Source organism: Saccopteryx bilineata, chromosome 5 (assembly GCF_036850765.1).
Source record: "Saccopteryx bilineata isolate mSacBil1 chromosome 5, mSacBil1_pri_phased_curated, whole genome shotgun sequence".
Classification (NCBI taxonomy): domain Eukaryota; kingdom Metazoa; phylum Chordata; class Mammalia; order Chiroptera; family Emballonuridae; genus Saccopteryx; species Saccopteryx bilineata.
In genome coordinates, this window is record NC_089494.1 from 209,931,776 (window position 1) to 209,946,848 (window position 15,073).

General features: G+C 36.7%; 1 pseudogene; it reads right to left on the bottom strand.

Annotated features, from left to right (window-relative positions):
• Positions 1-10,145, bottom strand: part of LOC136306631 (alpha-fetoprotein-like) — a 31,094-nt pseudogene extending 20,949 nt beyond the window's left edge.
• Positions 10,146-15,073: the final 4,928 nt, after the last annotated feature.

A 15,073-nucleotide genomic window follows, 5' to 3' on the forward strand; every position in this document is an offset into this window, starting at 1 on the left:
TGCCATGAGTATTGGTTTGGGGGTTAAAAGTACGTTTTAGCAAGTATAGAATTCACGAGTAATAAGAATTGACTGCAAAAATGTTCAAAGAAATCCATGGAAAAACTGTCACATGTTTCTGTCTTCATCTCTGCTCACTTCACAGACAAGTTCTTTCAAACCTCCACAGAACAGTAAGTGCCAATATTATTCAATATATTTCAGAAAATTTAAAAGGAAAAAAATTCTAATTCATTTTTTAGATGTTAGCATAACTGAATACCAAAACTTGATAAATGATCATTACTTTCTTAGATTCATTATATGCCACAATCACCTTTATTTAAGAATTACAAGATTTTTAAAAATTAAATTTACTGGGGATGATATTGGTTAATAACATTATATAAGTTACAAGTGTATATTTCTATGATACATCATTGCATTGTATGCTCACCACCCAAAGTTCTTTCCTTCCATCACCACATATTTGAGCCCATTTACTTTCTTTTTCCTTCCCTCATTTTTCTTCCCCCATGGTAAGATCACGTACTTTAAAGGCTGAGGTGGCCTGACCTGTGGTGGCACAGTGGATAAAGCGTCGACCTGGAAATGCTGACCTGGAAACCCGCCTGTTCGAAACACTGGGCTTGCCTGGTCAAGGCACATATAGGAGTTGATGCTTCCTGCTCCTCCCCCCTTCTCCTTCTGTCTGTCTCTCTCTCTCTCTCCTTTCCAAAATGAATAAATAAATAAATTAAATAAAAAAATAAAGGCTGAGGTGGGTTTTAAGGAAACAGAGGCTCTTACCCTGCCCAGCATACATGCTACTTCATTTCCTTCTCAACAGGTCTGATGCCGATTTTTTATGTCAACAGCCAGTTTGGCAAATTTCAGAAAAGTTGGCTTTAGGTTGTTTTTTAGTCAACAGAACCAATTCCCTGAAATAAAAGAAAAAGTAAATTTTAAACAATATTGTGAATTCAGTCTCTTTTTTTTTAACATTAACTCTAGTTCATTAAGTAACTAAAAGGATAGCAACACACTTGCAAATGTAGGGTAAAGAGAATGTATTCTAAATGCTCTCCGTCTCTTCAGTGATAGCACCCAGAACCATACAAGATCTAAGTCACAAAACAAACGTGATTCAATTCATAATCATAGAAAATATAGTTATTTTAACCATTTAAATTATTGCTTAAAGAACTGAGTTGCTTAGCGAGGTAATTTGGATATTTATTTGACCTGACTTTCCAAGTAAAATTCTTCATCATAAAGACAGTAATTACAGGACGCTTGGGTCTCCCTTGCCTCTCTCTGTTGAAAACTGAGCAACATCCTCGAAATTTCTCAGATAAATAGGGAATATCGGCCTGCCTTACAAGGAGAGCTCAGTATTGTCCAAAATTGGGGAAGAAGGTGATATAAGGAAGATGCATGTCTTCAGGGGTCAACATGGACAGAAACACAATCTGTTCCAGGAAGGAGGTAATTTAAATAACATCAAATTCTTCCACTTCATCCTCCTCCATCCCCATTCTCCCAAAACACCCCTGGCTTTCTCTGTGCTGTATAACATCAGAGCCAAAAAACTTCCCTATATTCCCAGGGAAAAGAACAGAATTGTCCTCCAGCCTTTACCATGCAGAACAATTAAGTGTCTGCTTCTGAATGGATGGGATTCATTTGTGCACTGAGAGAGAGACTAAAGGATTTGAGCAGATGGAAGAAATTGAGGCAGGAGATAGTGGGTGGAGATGAGGATTGTGAATTTTCATGTGCAGCCCTATGTATCCAATGGATAGGCAAGTAGCATATGTGTAGAGAAAGGAAGCTGGTTTGTACTGAGAGACATTACTAAATGAAAGACGACAAATGGTTTTTCAAATGAGTTTAATCAACAGGGGTGATGCAGCAACAACAAAAAAAATCCACAAATCTAAATAAGTAACTTACACTGCTTTTGCTACTTTGTGGTTGAATTTAATCCCAATTTCACATAAGTGGTGATGCCTCAAAGATATTTCTCTAGTATATTTTCTGATGGGTTCTAGCTATAATTAGAAAAACAACTCATCAAAGACATATGGTAGTAACAGAAAAAGTTAATTCAGTCATTAGTAAAGAAGAGAGAAAAACAAAAATTGTGTATCTCTTCAAAATTAAAAAGATTTTAGTGTCTTAAATAGGCCAAATGCAACAGCATAATTTGCTTTTTTTTCTTTGTTTTTTTTTTCTTTTTAAATAACATCTCTCTTCCCCAGAGATCACTTGTTCCAGTGATCAAACATTTGGAATACAAATGAGTACAAGAAACTGAACAAAAGAAAAGTCCAGAGAGTTACTAGAATATATTCAATATATCTGACAGTTATGTTTTGGTTTTATTCAACTTACTGTCATCTTGGACATGTCTCCTAGTGTTACCTACCATATATGTATCAGTTTTGCAATATATATTAATAAAATTTCCTTCTCTAAAAAATATGTTCATATTTTTTAACTGAGGATATTTGCTTTTGAAACAATTGCAAATAAATTTTCTAAATAAAAAACTTAATTATGCAAAAGAAAACATGTATGTTTTGGGAGACAAAATGTTTGAACAGCAGAGAGGGGTAGTAAGTAAATAATAGTTTTTGAAAAGATGTATATTTCTAATAAAAAGATGTTTAAATCACTAATCAAAACTCTATATTCACTGTGATGACAACAATGTACAAAATAAAATCTGCAAATAGGGCCCTGGCCGGTTGGCTCAGTGGTAGAGCATCGGCCTGGTGTGCAGGAGTTCTGGGTTCAATTCCCGGCCAGGGCACACAGGAGAGGCACCCATCTACTTCTCCACCCCTCCCCCTCTCCTTCCTCTCTGTCTCTCTCTTCCCCTCCTGCAGCCAAGGCTCAATTGGAGCAAAGATGGCCCGGGCGCTGAGGATGGCTCTGTGGCCTCTGCCTCAGGCACTAGAGTGGCTCTGGTTGCAACAGAGCGATGGCCCAGATGGGCAGAGCATCGCCCCCTGGTGGCCATGCCGGGTGGATCCCGGTCAGGCGCATGTAGGAGTCTGTCTGACTGCCTCCCCGTTTCCAACTTCAGAAAAAATACAAAAAAAAAAATCTGCAAATAGAAAAAAGACAATAAAAAGAATGATACCAAAGTTGATATCTTTAGGTAGGGGGAATATAAGTAATATTTTAAAATCTCACAAGAGCTCTATATTTTCACTTAAAAAGTTATTGTGACTATATAATATTTTACTTTGGGCAACTGTACCTTCCAGAAATATTTTTAATAAGTTAGAAAATGTATGAAAAGGGAATATTTAAACCACAAAACTGGCACAATAATCATAAGTATATTTTTATAATCAGTTATAAATATAGGTAATTTTTTTATCCTTATAATGTATGGTATTCATTTAAATTAAGTACAAGCAAGTGTATCCATTTTTTCATAGTTTCTGATGACAACTCAAAGTTGTGTCTGATCATACACACAATTTTTGCACAATTGGTTATGTAATATTTTGAGATTGATTATAAATATCACAAAGTGAAGTAGAGGAGGATAGAGATCTTAGCTAACTTAAAAACATTTACTTATGTTTAACATTACAGAGACATATTATACAGGGAGGAAAATATTCCACTGACAAGGGATTAGGGTTAAGAAAACTTTGTAACTTAAAATAGTAAGCACTAAGTTACCTACAAAACTCTTCTTTATGAAAAAGTTCACTCTTCAGAAATGTCAGGTAATGAGATGTATGTAATTCTGCATGATCATTTACTTTAGTTTTAATTACTATAAAATAAAAAGAAAAAAAATGTCCTGCTAGGAATTCAAAACTGCCTTCTGAAAGAATTGAAGTTCACTAAGGGAAAGACTGGAGAAGGAAGTACAAAATATATATGTTATAAATAAATATATATTAATGATAATATATACATTTTGCTTATTTAGCATGTGCCAGAAACTCTTATAATACATTATTTAATTTCTTGCATAAATTAGACAATGAGAATAGGAGAAATAGGTTTAAAGAAATAGAGAAATAGCCATTTAGAAGAATACAAATAAAATCTCCCTGAAAAGATTGAAGAAAACAGCAAGGAAGAAGTGGCACTGCATTTAGCCTTGAGGAAGTCATAAAAATGATTATCAAACAACTACTCATTTCAGCACAACCTTTGGAAAATATATACTATCTGGTACTCTGTGGGAGACTGCAAGTGGCAAAGCTCTTGTAAATTTGAGGCTTAGCAAAAGGCTAAGTTCTCCCCCACACTCCTCCATATTGGTTATGAAACAGTATTTGCACTCATCCCAAACCCCTACCTCCTTTGCTTGGTTAAGTTGCTAAAGGCTGTTTTTCTCCACACCTCCATGTTAGCTGTGGTGCAGGATTGTTTGTACTTGTCCAATCCTCCATGTCCCTCAGAGAGACTAGAGGCTGTTTTCTTTTTATCCTTTGTTTCGTGAAGTTAAAATGTTATATATAGTGGGGGTTTTCTGCACTTGAGAGAATTCCTGGAAATGTGACTTTGTTTTAATGATCTTTTTGATTTGCTAATGACCTCACTTTGCCCTATAAATAAAGCAAGTAGGGGCATGGAGGCATGCCTTTTGCAAGCTCTGTTCTGCATTGCAAAGAGTTCTCCCGAGCTTACCTTTTTTTCTCTTTAAGCCTATTTTCTTAATTCCACGCTGTCCCCACTCAGGACCTGGAATTACTAGCTGCGCTGGTTCACGGCAGTGCTCCCTCTAGTAAAAAATGGTTATTTTATGTTGATATTTAGAATCTTTAATGAGCACACATAAAACGTACTTTTATCATGGAACAAATCACTTTTACAACTATTTATTTCTATACTGTTCACAAAAATTAGGGAATATCTTATTGCTTCATGTTCATTTTGAAATATCTCCTCATTTTTGTAAGCAGTATATTTAAAAGAAAAAGAAAAGGCCACATGGTTTTAATTAAATGTGGCAGCCTGTATTTCAGAGATTGCTGCAATGATATCTTCTGTCCTCAGCTTTCTTAAAATGAGACATTGGCAGTTCTTGTATCAAGGTGTATAGTCTATATATTGTGCTCTTCAAACTGGTGATTTTCATGGTGTTTCAACCAGCTGAGTATAGCAGAAGTAACTTCTGAGTCATAAAAGGCCATACAGTTTCTGCTTTATTCACTAGAATACTCATTCTTGACAACTTTGGCCATAGATAAACAGTCCAACTGCCTTGAGGCTATTGTAAGGACCAAGAAAAGATCAAATTGTTAGATTCAGGAAAGTGTGCTGGGATTGCCAGAGTGTAGAAGCAGAGACAGGGAGGTAATGATAGGGACCCTGTAAGGCTGAGAACAAAGGAACAAAGGAAGACAAACGTTTGCATTCCATTGGTCAGAGACCCTTATCAGAAGTTTATGTTTGAAATTCGCCAATGAGCTAGACCCAACCCCTGTTGCTATGCTGTGTGTGAACCCCTTAGTGAATAGGTAACTACCACATTTGCTTCTGTATAATGCTTGCTTACTTAGGATATATAAGGACCGAGCTGTAAGCGCTGGGGGCGATTCCCGTTTGTAGCTCCTTGTGGGTATGGTGTCTCCGGACACCTGGGAATTCACCCCTGCGCAGGTTAAACTGGCCAATAAAAAAACATCTATACTCCTGAAAGTCTCCGACGTTTGTTCTCGTACCCGGTGCATGCTAAATCCTTCATGCTGTAAGGAAGTCCAAACTGGTGTAGGCAGTATGGACAAAAAAGGGATGTTGTAATAAATCTAACCAAAAGTAACCTCTCAGGGTGATCTGATCATAAATTCCTAACTGGGTACATTATGGTGAGCAGTCATGCCCCAGGCATATAACTTCTTTAGGAAAAAGTTTATCTTTGTCTTAAGCAAGCCCTGTCCATTGTTCCTGTGCATCTGTGTTAACACCTTTGAAATGCTTCTTTTTTAGGTCTTTCAGAAGTCTCAAGAGACTACATAATATTGTTAACTACCCATAATTCAATACCCACCTTGCTTTCTCCTACTTTCATGTAATCTTCATTATATACTTCCTTAATTTCAAATGCATAAAAGAAACAGCAAAACTGCCTTTTTCCCAAGCATTTGAGATTTTTGTTCTTGGTATCATTATCAATTGGGCTTAAATAAATCCTTTTAAAAGTTCTCAGTTTTGGCTGGTTGACTCAGCAGTAGAGCATCAGCCCTGGCCTGTGGAAGTCCCGGGTTCGATTCCCGGCCAGGGCACACAGGAGAAGAGCCCATCTGCTTCTCCACCCTTTCCCCTCTCCTTTCTCTCTATCTCTCTTTTCTCCTCCATTGGAGCAAAGTTGGCCTGGGTGCTGAGGACGGCTCCGTGGCCTCTGCCTCAAATGCTACAATGGCTCCAGCCACAACAGAGCAATGCCCTGTTAAACCTAATCTGGAGGGACTCGAAACATTGAAGACATGAACAAAATCCATTGATTCCACACCAAAGCTTTATTGTCTAGTTTGGCCAAGCAGCGGCAACTTTGACAGAAATCTGAGGGAGAGCACGCCAGCCCTTTGTTCCACTTAGTTTTTATAGTTTTGTAAGAAGGAAGTATAGAAGCAAAAATTGCAATTAGGTGCCCTTTACCACTATTGGTTATAGTCATATGCCCTTTAACATGATAGGACCATGTTCAATTTGCAAGCCATACATCATTTTGGAGAAAACAAGATTTACAAGTCAACACAATGATAGAAAGATGTCTCTTTACATATTAAAAGATATTCCTATATTTTCCAATGTTTATCCGCCATCTCTCTGTCCAGAGTCACACACATTAACTATATGCATTTATATGGGAGAGGTAGTTTCCATGGGGACATATGCCCGCAAATGGCTCATCACTATAAGAAAAGGTTTATTTTGGCTTTTCTCTTCCCGCACCTGGCTAGCCATTCACCCCTTTCCCCACAGGTGTGGTGGAATGTCAGGGAATCCATGTTTTCCTTCCCTTTGCATTTACAATACAATGCCAAGGGCCATCCTGGTTTTAGGCCAATCACACAGTATAGAAATTATTCACAAAATTTCTCTGCACACCTTACCCCAAATTAATAAAGTGTTCTTTAAGCCTCTTAAAATATTAGTATCAATTCTGTAGCTTTTGATAATTTACAACACCTGCGGGTGAGGTGGCGCAGTGGCTCCTCAGGGCTCCTCAGCCCCAGATGGGCAGATCATCACCCCCTGCTGGGCATGCCGGGTGTATCCCAGTCGGGCGCACGCAGGAGTCTATCTGCCTCCCCACTTCTAACTTCAGAAAAATACAAATAAATAAATACATTTAAAAAAATAAAAATTCTCTATGAATTTTTTACATTCTTATGTCAACAGCAGAGAGACTGCTTGGAGAGGCACTGAGGTGGTGTGAGAATAAAGAGATGTTGAGTGAGTCCCCTGATGTTTCAGCCCTTTAGAGTTCCAGATCCAACCATTGTTGGACTATTACCACATGAAGGATCATGAGACAGAACTGCCCAGTTGAGTCCTTCTTAAATTTCTGACCCACAGAAATCATGAGATAATAAAATGATTGTTGTTTTGAGTCACTAAATTTTGGGGTGCTCTGTTGTTTAACAAGAGTAATTGAAATATTAAATATTTATTATGAAGTAATATCTATGCTAAATCATGCTTCTCAAATTTAAATGACTATATAAATGCCTGGGTGTCTTGTAAAAATAAAGTCTTGTTTAACAGGTCTGGGAAGGAGCTCCAGATTCTGCATTTCTGACAAGCTGCCAGTTTGTGCTATTCTGCTGGTCCACAGAGCACAGCTGCACAGCAAGGCCCTAAGCATCAGTTGACATGTGAGTATCTTACCTTTATATGGAAGCATTCAATCTTATTTTCTTCTTGGCAACATGACTGAATAGCTGTTTCATAGCAAGTAGACATGATCAGAACAGTGGGTCTGTACAAGAATGGATGCTTTCTAGAAGTTTCATAAGTGTACCTATAATTTGACAAACCCAAAGTTGTATAATTTGGAATTCAAGGATATGTGCTGTATTGTTTCTTAAAAACTTAGGGTTCATTTATTTTGTGGACCTGTAACATGTAGAATATCATGGTGAGAGGGATGAGATAGCATTATACTTAAAGGCATCAAATGTTCATGATGGGTAGATTACTGTGACGTTAGTCAGACACTCCAAGTGCCTGTGAAGTGACCAACTATACTGCTGGGCCAGTGGGGAAGGAAAATCAGTAGTCAAAACTTTTCAGTCTTATATAAATAGGAGAAGTTAGAAAATTTAATAGTGTAAACTGAATTGTAGGTGCAGGATTGCACATGAGTGCAAAGGAGTTAATTTTAGAAGGTATTGGTGGGTGTACAAGATCATCCAAAAGTTCTTTCTCAATTAAGAAAGGTGCTATGCTATCTTTTTTTTGTGTGTGTGTGTGTGTGTGTGTGTGACAGAGACAGAGAGAGAGACAGATAGGAATGGACAGACAGAAAGGGAGAGAGATGAGAAGCATCAATTCTTTGTTGTGGCTCCATAGTTGTTCATTGATTGCTTTCCCATATGTCCCTTGACCCAGGGAACTACAGCAGAGTGAGTGACCTCTTGTTTAAGCCAGTGACCTTGGACTCAAGCCAGTGCCTATGGGGTCATGTCTATGATCCCACACTCAAGCCAGCGACCCTGCACTCAAAATGAATGAGCCCACACTTAAGCCAGCGACCTTAGGGTTTTGAACCTGGTTCCTCTGCATTCCAGTTCAACGCTCTATCCACTGTGCCATGGGAAAGGTAGTATGCTATCTTTTAAGCTTTTAAGTCTTTTTCTCCAGCTTTGATAAATTATTGTTTCTTTAGTTGAGAATCAAATAAAGTTTTTGGTTTATGATTATGAAGCAAGTAGTTAGAAAATTATTTTTCCCTACAATATTTTATAATTGGATAAATGTAAGTTATAATTTAGCATGTAAAGTAACTCCATAATTGACTTTATTGTAAATGTTCAAGAAGAGGTTAAATTCACCACCTGAGTATTGGTTAGATTTTCAAATCTCTGAATGTTCGACCCAAATCTGATTCTATAATTCTCATCCATAGTGGATAACACTACAGTAAAGAGGTAGCCAAGCTCACATTTCAGTTTCCATTTGGTTGCTCCTAAGGTTAGATAAATTGAGAACCAGCCCAACTGCTGCCCCTTAGTCCTTTCTCCCTAAGTAGTTGAGGCTGCTTAATATTTCCTTGAAGCTCTGTAATTATGAGGGCAATTCTGTCTGTTTATGGGTGAATGAAAAGAATTTACATTAGTCACCATGGCTGCTCATTCATCTCTCGTCTAAAGCTTCATGATTAAAATCCGAAATCAATTCTTCACCAAGCTCTGCACTCTAGATCCAGCATCAGATCTTTGCCTTATTCCTGGTATCTGAGTCTGTATTGATAAGATATCAAGAACTGGATTCCTTGAGACTGAAGCTTTATATTTCTCTTCTCATTTCTACCTCTCTGGATATTGATTTCTCACCCCTAAACCCCAGCCACTTGCTAGCATCCCACTCTCAACGTATAAACTTCTCCTGTGTTAACTAGAAAACCAAAATATGAGCTTGCCTATCCATTTGCTGCAAAGCTTTCCACTCCGGAGAGAATTATAGAATCTGAATTCTTAAGTAGAAAACTCATCTCTGAGATCTATCATTGTTACTTATTCCTAGTTTCCCAATGACAGACTATGTTCACACCTATCAGATACCCTCCCTAATAGCCCTGATGAACACCCAAATGCCATCCTCATGCCTGAGCTATTACCTGCTCTCTGTCTCCAGTGCTCTCTGTTTATTATGCTTTGCTTACTTGACTGTGCATTTCAATGCCATTTACTACTGGTCTAACTAATCTAACCCTGAAGAAGGTGAGTCATTAACATTTCATGGCACTGACATTTCCATACCGTGATGGGTTCACTGAGACCATAATTGTCACTCAGATGGATAAAAAAATATTTTGTAATTCAAGTATTCACTTTAATTTCATGTAATAAAACATTGTGTTTTCAGAGGATGTTTTGTTAGAAAGGCCTGTCTTCAAAATTGGAAAATACTCTTCTTCAAAGACAATGGCAAGGAGAAATGACTTACCTCTTATTCATTGCCACTGGATTCTCTGTATTCTTTGCACAGATCTGCTCAGGATTTGAAATATGGATTATAACATTGTAATCTGCACCATCTTTTTTTGTTTAATATGAAGCACTTGTGTCTTGCTGTGTTATTTATATATATTACAAGAGTCAGAAAATCCATGTTTGTCAGCCATTCCTTGGTTATTACAAATAAGCTCTAAGAACATAGTCCTCTGTAGGAGGAAATAATAACTTAAAGGGAAAGCATGTGTGCTCTGTATTCCTAACAACAAGAAAGATAAGAAATTATTATTTTTTTAAAGGCAACTGAGTGCAGAATGTTCCACTTTGTATTCAATAGTTCCTGGACATGGTTCTTTGTAGCAAAAGCCTTTTAAGATTTTTAAGTCTAAATTCCCACATGTTGGACATACATTTTTCATTCTTCCCTGTCCTATGTGATTGCTTCGGTATCATAAAATTCATAGGTATTAAAATAAACATAAACCAGAATGTCCAGGGCCTAAAGAAATCAAGGTAATTTTAATGAGAATTATCTACCAATAAATAGATAGTTTGTTTTCCTTGATCTTTAATTGTTTTTAGTTTTGTTTCCATGGTAACTTATTTTAAGAATTGAGCTCTGAAGAAATGCCTCTTCAGTGTCAAATATTCAGATGGAAATGTAACAATTCAGCTAGTTTTCAAATATCTTTGGGTGGCAGTAAATGTGTGGGATGCTGTAAACTTAATATAACATGTTTTCAGATTTGGGAATAAAATTTTTATCTTTTGAAATAGAAATAAGAAAAAATCATTATAAAATGAGACTAGCCACTGAAAGAAGTATTTTATTTAAAATCTGTTTCTAATAAGACTAATAATTTTCTATATCTACACAGTCTAATAAAAGGTTGGTTTTTCGGCCCTGGCCGGTTTGCTCAGTGGTAGAGCGTCGGCCTGGCGTGCATAAGTCCCGGGTTCGATTCCCGGCCAGGGCGCACAGGAGAAGCGCCCATCTGCTTCTCCACCCCTCCCCCCTCTCCTTCCTCTCTGTCTCTCTTCCCCTCCCGCAGCGAGGCTCCATTGGAGCAAAGATGGCCCGGGCGCTGGGGATGGCTCCTTGGCCTCTGCCCCAGGCGCTAGAGTGGCTCTGGTCGCAACAGAAGCAACACCCCGGAGGGGCAGAGCATCGCCCCCTGGTGGGCAGAGCGTCACCCCCTGGTGGGCGTGCCGGGTGGATCCCGGTCGGGTGCATGCCGGAGTCTGACTGTCTCTCCCCGTTTCCAGCTTCAGAAAAATACAAAAAAAAAAAAAAGGTTGGTTTTAACCCCAAGAAGATGGAGTAAAAATATTATAAATAAAGAAGAAAAACTAACTCATTTGTATTTTAAATTGTTTGGCATGAGAATAATTCATCAAGTAGTTACCTAGATAGATAGATAGATAGATAGATAGATAGATAGATAGATAGATAGATAGATAGATAGATAGATAGATGATAGATAGATAGATATAGGTAGAGAGAAAGATTATGTTAGTGTTTTTCAAGAATTTGCTAAATCACAAGACAGACATACTTTATAAGACACACTAGTAATTCCCAAAATTATCTACTAACTGGGAAAAGGGCCCATAATAATATTTACTTCTTTCTTCTTTTACACATTCTCTAAGAAACTTTTTAAAATTAGTGCTTTAATTTCTCAGGAACTTTTATAAAAAGATGTCAGAGAATAGTATCATAGTGACAAAAGCAGAGCAACCAACTGAAGTTAACAAATTGACTATACCCTGCTCTAGGCTATAAAATTTATTCTCTTTGAAAGGCCCCAGAGATGAACTGATAAACTGTAAATTTATAAATGTGTAAAGATTACATCTGAATATGAATCATGTACATATTACTGCTTTATATTCTATAAATTTTTATATTCTACTAATTTATTTAATAACCCATCCTTATAACATCTTTTGTTTGCAATTTAGTTTAAAAGAGAGAGAGAAGATTCACATTCCAACTGGCAAAAGCATTTTGAAGGTGACTCATGTAGCTTGAAGCTCTTGTACTTCTCTGTATAATCCAGTAACTGTTTAACTATGGTTTGTACTTCTTCATAAGTGGTTTTCTGAAGAAACTGAGCAATCATACTGCTAATGCTGAAACATGACACTGTGTTAAAGATAGAATTGAACCCTTATCTTCCATCATTCTTATTGTATCATTGCCCCACTAGCCTCCCTCCAAGTAATTAATGTGATTTTGTTTCAGACAAAAGAATACTGATAATACAACTCACAATGCTCTCAAATTCTCCTCCAGATAATTCTGACTATGAGAGTGTTGCATGGCTGGACAAAAAAAAGAAAAGAGAGAGAGAGAGAGAGACTTTATATGCATAAGAAGAAATTTTGCAAATTGAAAACCCCTTTTACAATCTGAAACCTATATTTATTCACTCATAAATTTCCAGATATATTTTGATTATCATAATAAATTATAAAAATTACCAGAATACATCTTTACTTATATTTAAACTGTATTCTGTGAATGACTTATTTTTCTATTTAGATATATTGTGTAGTTGAACTCTATTATTGCCTACAATAATTACACGTACTTATGTTGACACTTCTCAATTAAACTTCATGATTTGGTTATTTAACTCTTTACATTAAAAGAGTTAAGTACCACACTGAAGAAATATTAAGAAAATTAGAGTTTGCTTAATTTGACAAAAAGCAGTATCTCAAACATCTTGGATTTGTTCATTATCTTCATCTTCTTCATTACTTCCACTCACCATATACACAGACACATGTTTTGTATTAAAAAATGTCTTCTTCTTATACTAATAGCTCTTATAATGCTTAGCAGCTATCTATTAAATAAAGCAGCCATTATTATTTGCTATATTAACATAGGAAAGGCTATAGAGACAGTTATTTTGAGTTAACTTCAAGCTCTGTGTTTCATGTGGCCTAGGGCTGTCAGAGTTTCTGTTTCTATGAAATGTAAGTTCTATTACACTGGATGATTTTTCAAATTAAATTAAATCATATAAATCATAATGACTACTAAAAAACAGTGTTATTCCTGCTACTATAAACACTTTTCCTTTATCAGAAACCATTTATCATATTTCAAGTACTCATTTGAAATGTGTCATTCTCTCACCTATAGTAAAAGTTAAGGCTAAAATGAGGTCTTCCTGTGAGTTGCCTCAATATATGAGCTCTCTTCTTTATTCATTCCACAAGTTAGTTTCCAGCAATTTTCAATGACTCTGTTGACCGTAAGGATAAGTCTTTCCATATGCACTTTAGTAGTCATTGAATCTTAATCGTGGCACTGGACTGCATAGATTGAAAATAAGATTTCCTACCTGCATCTAGTAAACTTCTCTGAAGAGTTTGACATTTAATGTAGCTGAAGAAAAGAAGAAAAGATATGAGTCTAACAGTCTTCATGTTATTTCAGAACTCTTACAGAAGGTGTTCTATCATTTGAGAGAATGGAAAATTATTTTATTGTCTTTTCAAGTAATTAATATTAATCATTAAACATTTTTTCTGGTATTTTTTCTAGGCCACTATGACCCTGATAAAATCAAAGAATTTGTGGCAGTGAAGAAATGTTGATAGCTAGCCATTCGTTAATGAATACTAGATTTTAAAGTGACTCATGTCAATGTACTTATTTTTTCAAGATTACACCATGTAGGCCTTGCAATGAGGTAATCAATAACACTTTGGTAAATATCACATTTCCTGGAAGTAAGTGTCTGTTGACATGTACAAAATTCAGAAGTGGCAGGGGCGAAGACAAACATGCACTACCTCAGGTCCAAATAAATGGTCAAGGCCCCAGTTTCAACGTTAGGCACGTTTTCAAACCCCTGAAAAGAGTAGGGAGTACAGGTTTTTGGATAAAACCCAAGATAAAGGGACCAAATTTACTGAGTGCTTACTCTGAGTCTGACTATGTAATAGTGATACTGTTTGTCTTTTCTTAATAAGGAATTAAGACTCAAAGTCATATTATTTGCTCATGGTCGCATAGGAAGAAATTAAAGTTTTCTGACTTCAGAGCTCATACAAACCAACACCTAGACCTAGTATCAAAAGCTGAGGTCCCAATATTCCTCACTTATTGTGTGCTTTCCCTGTAATTCAGTTCTTGGGTCTAGGGCAGGAAAGAGATAATTACTAATTAAATAAAAAGTCTAAAATAGGTCTGGCCTGTGGTGGCTCAGTGGATAAAGCGTCGACCTGGAAATGCTGAGGTCACCGGTTCGAAACCCTGGGCTTGCCTGGTCAAGGCACATATGGGAGTTGATGCTTCCAGCTCCTCTCCCTGTCTCTCTCCTCTCTCTCTCTCTCTATCTCCCTCTCTCTCTCTCTCTCTCTCTGTCTCTCTCTCTCTCCTTTCTAAAATGAATAAATAAAATAAAAATTTTTAAAAAGTTTAAAATAAATGGAATGTCCAAAATTTTTGGAAATAGGAGATTACTGGTTACTGCTTTAACTATTTCTGTCCTTAGTTTCCTCATTTATGGATGGAGGGTTTGGACAGGATCATCTGTAAGGCTGGCAGTCTATTGCTTGATTCTGTTACACACATATTCTCATTTCTGGTCCTCTAGTCAAAGAAATTTCACAAGTAAGAGAGATGTATTCACCTGAAAAACAAGAATGTTATTATTTAAATTAGGGATACATTGGCTAATCTAAAAAATATTGATGACCATGTGTGATAAAAAGCCAGGGTCAACAAACAGAAGAGTATCTTTGGCAAATTTTTATAATCCTTTTCAGGGTCTTCTAAGCAGTCCAAATGCACATTTCTTTTGTTGTGCTTTCTTAGAGCCATTTCCTTGAGATTTTAATCTCACATCCTGGAACTATCAGAAATGGACCTATTACTCTAGATATAGCAGATTCATTGATTAAAT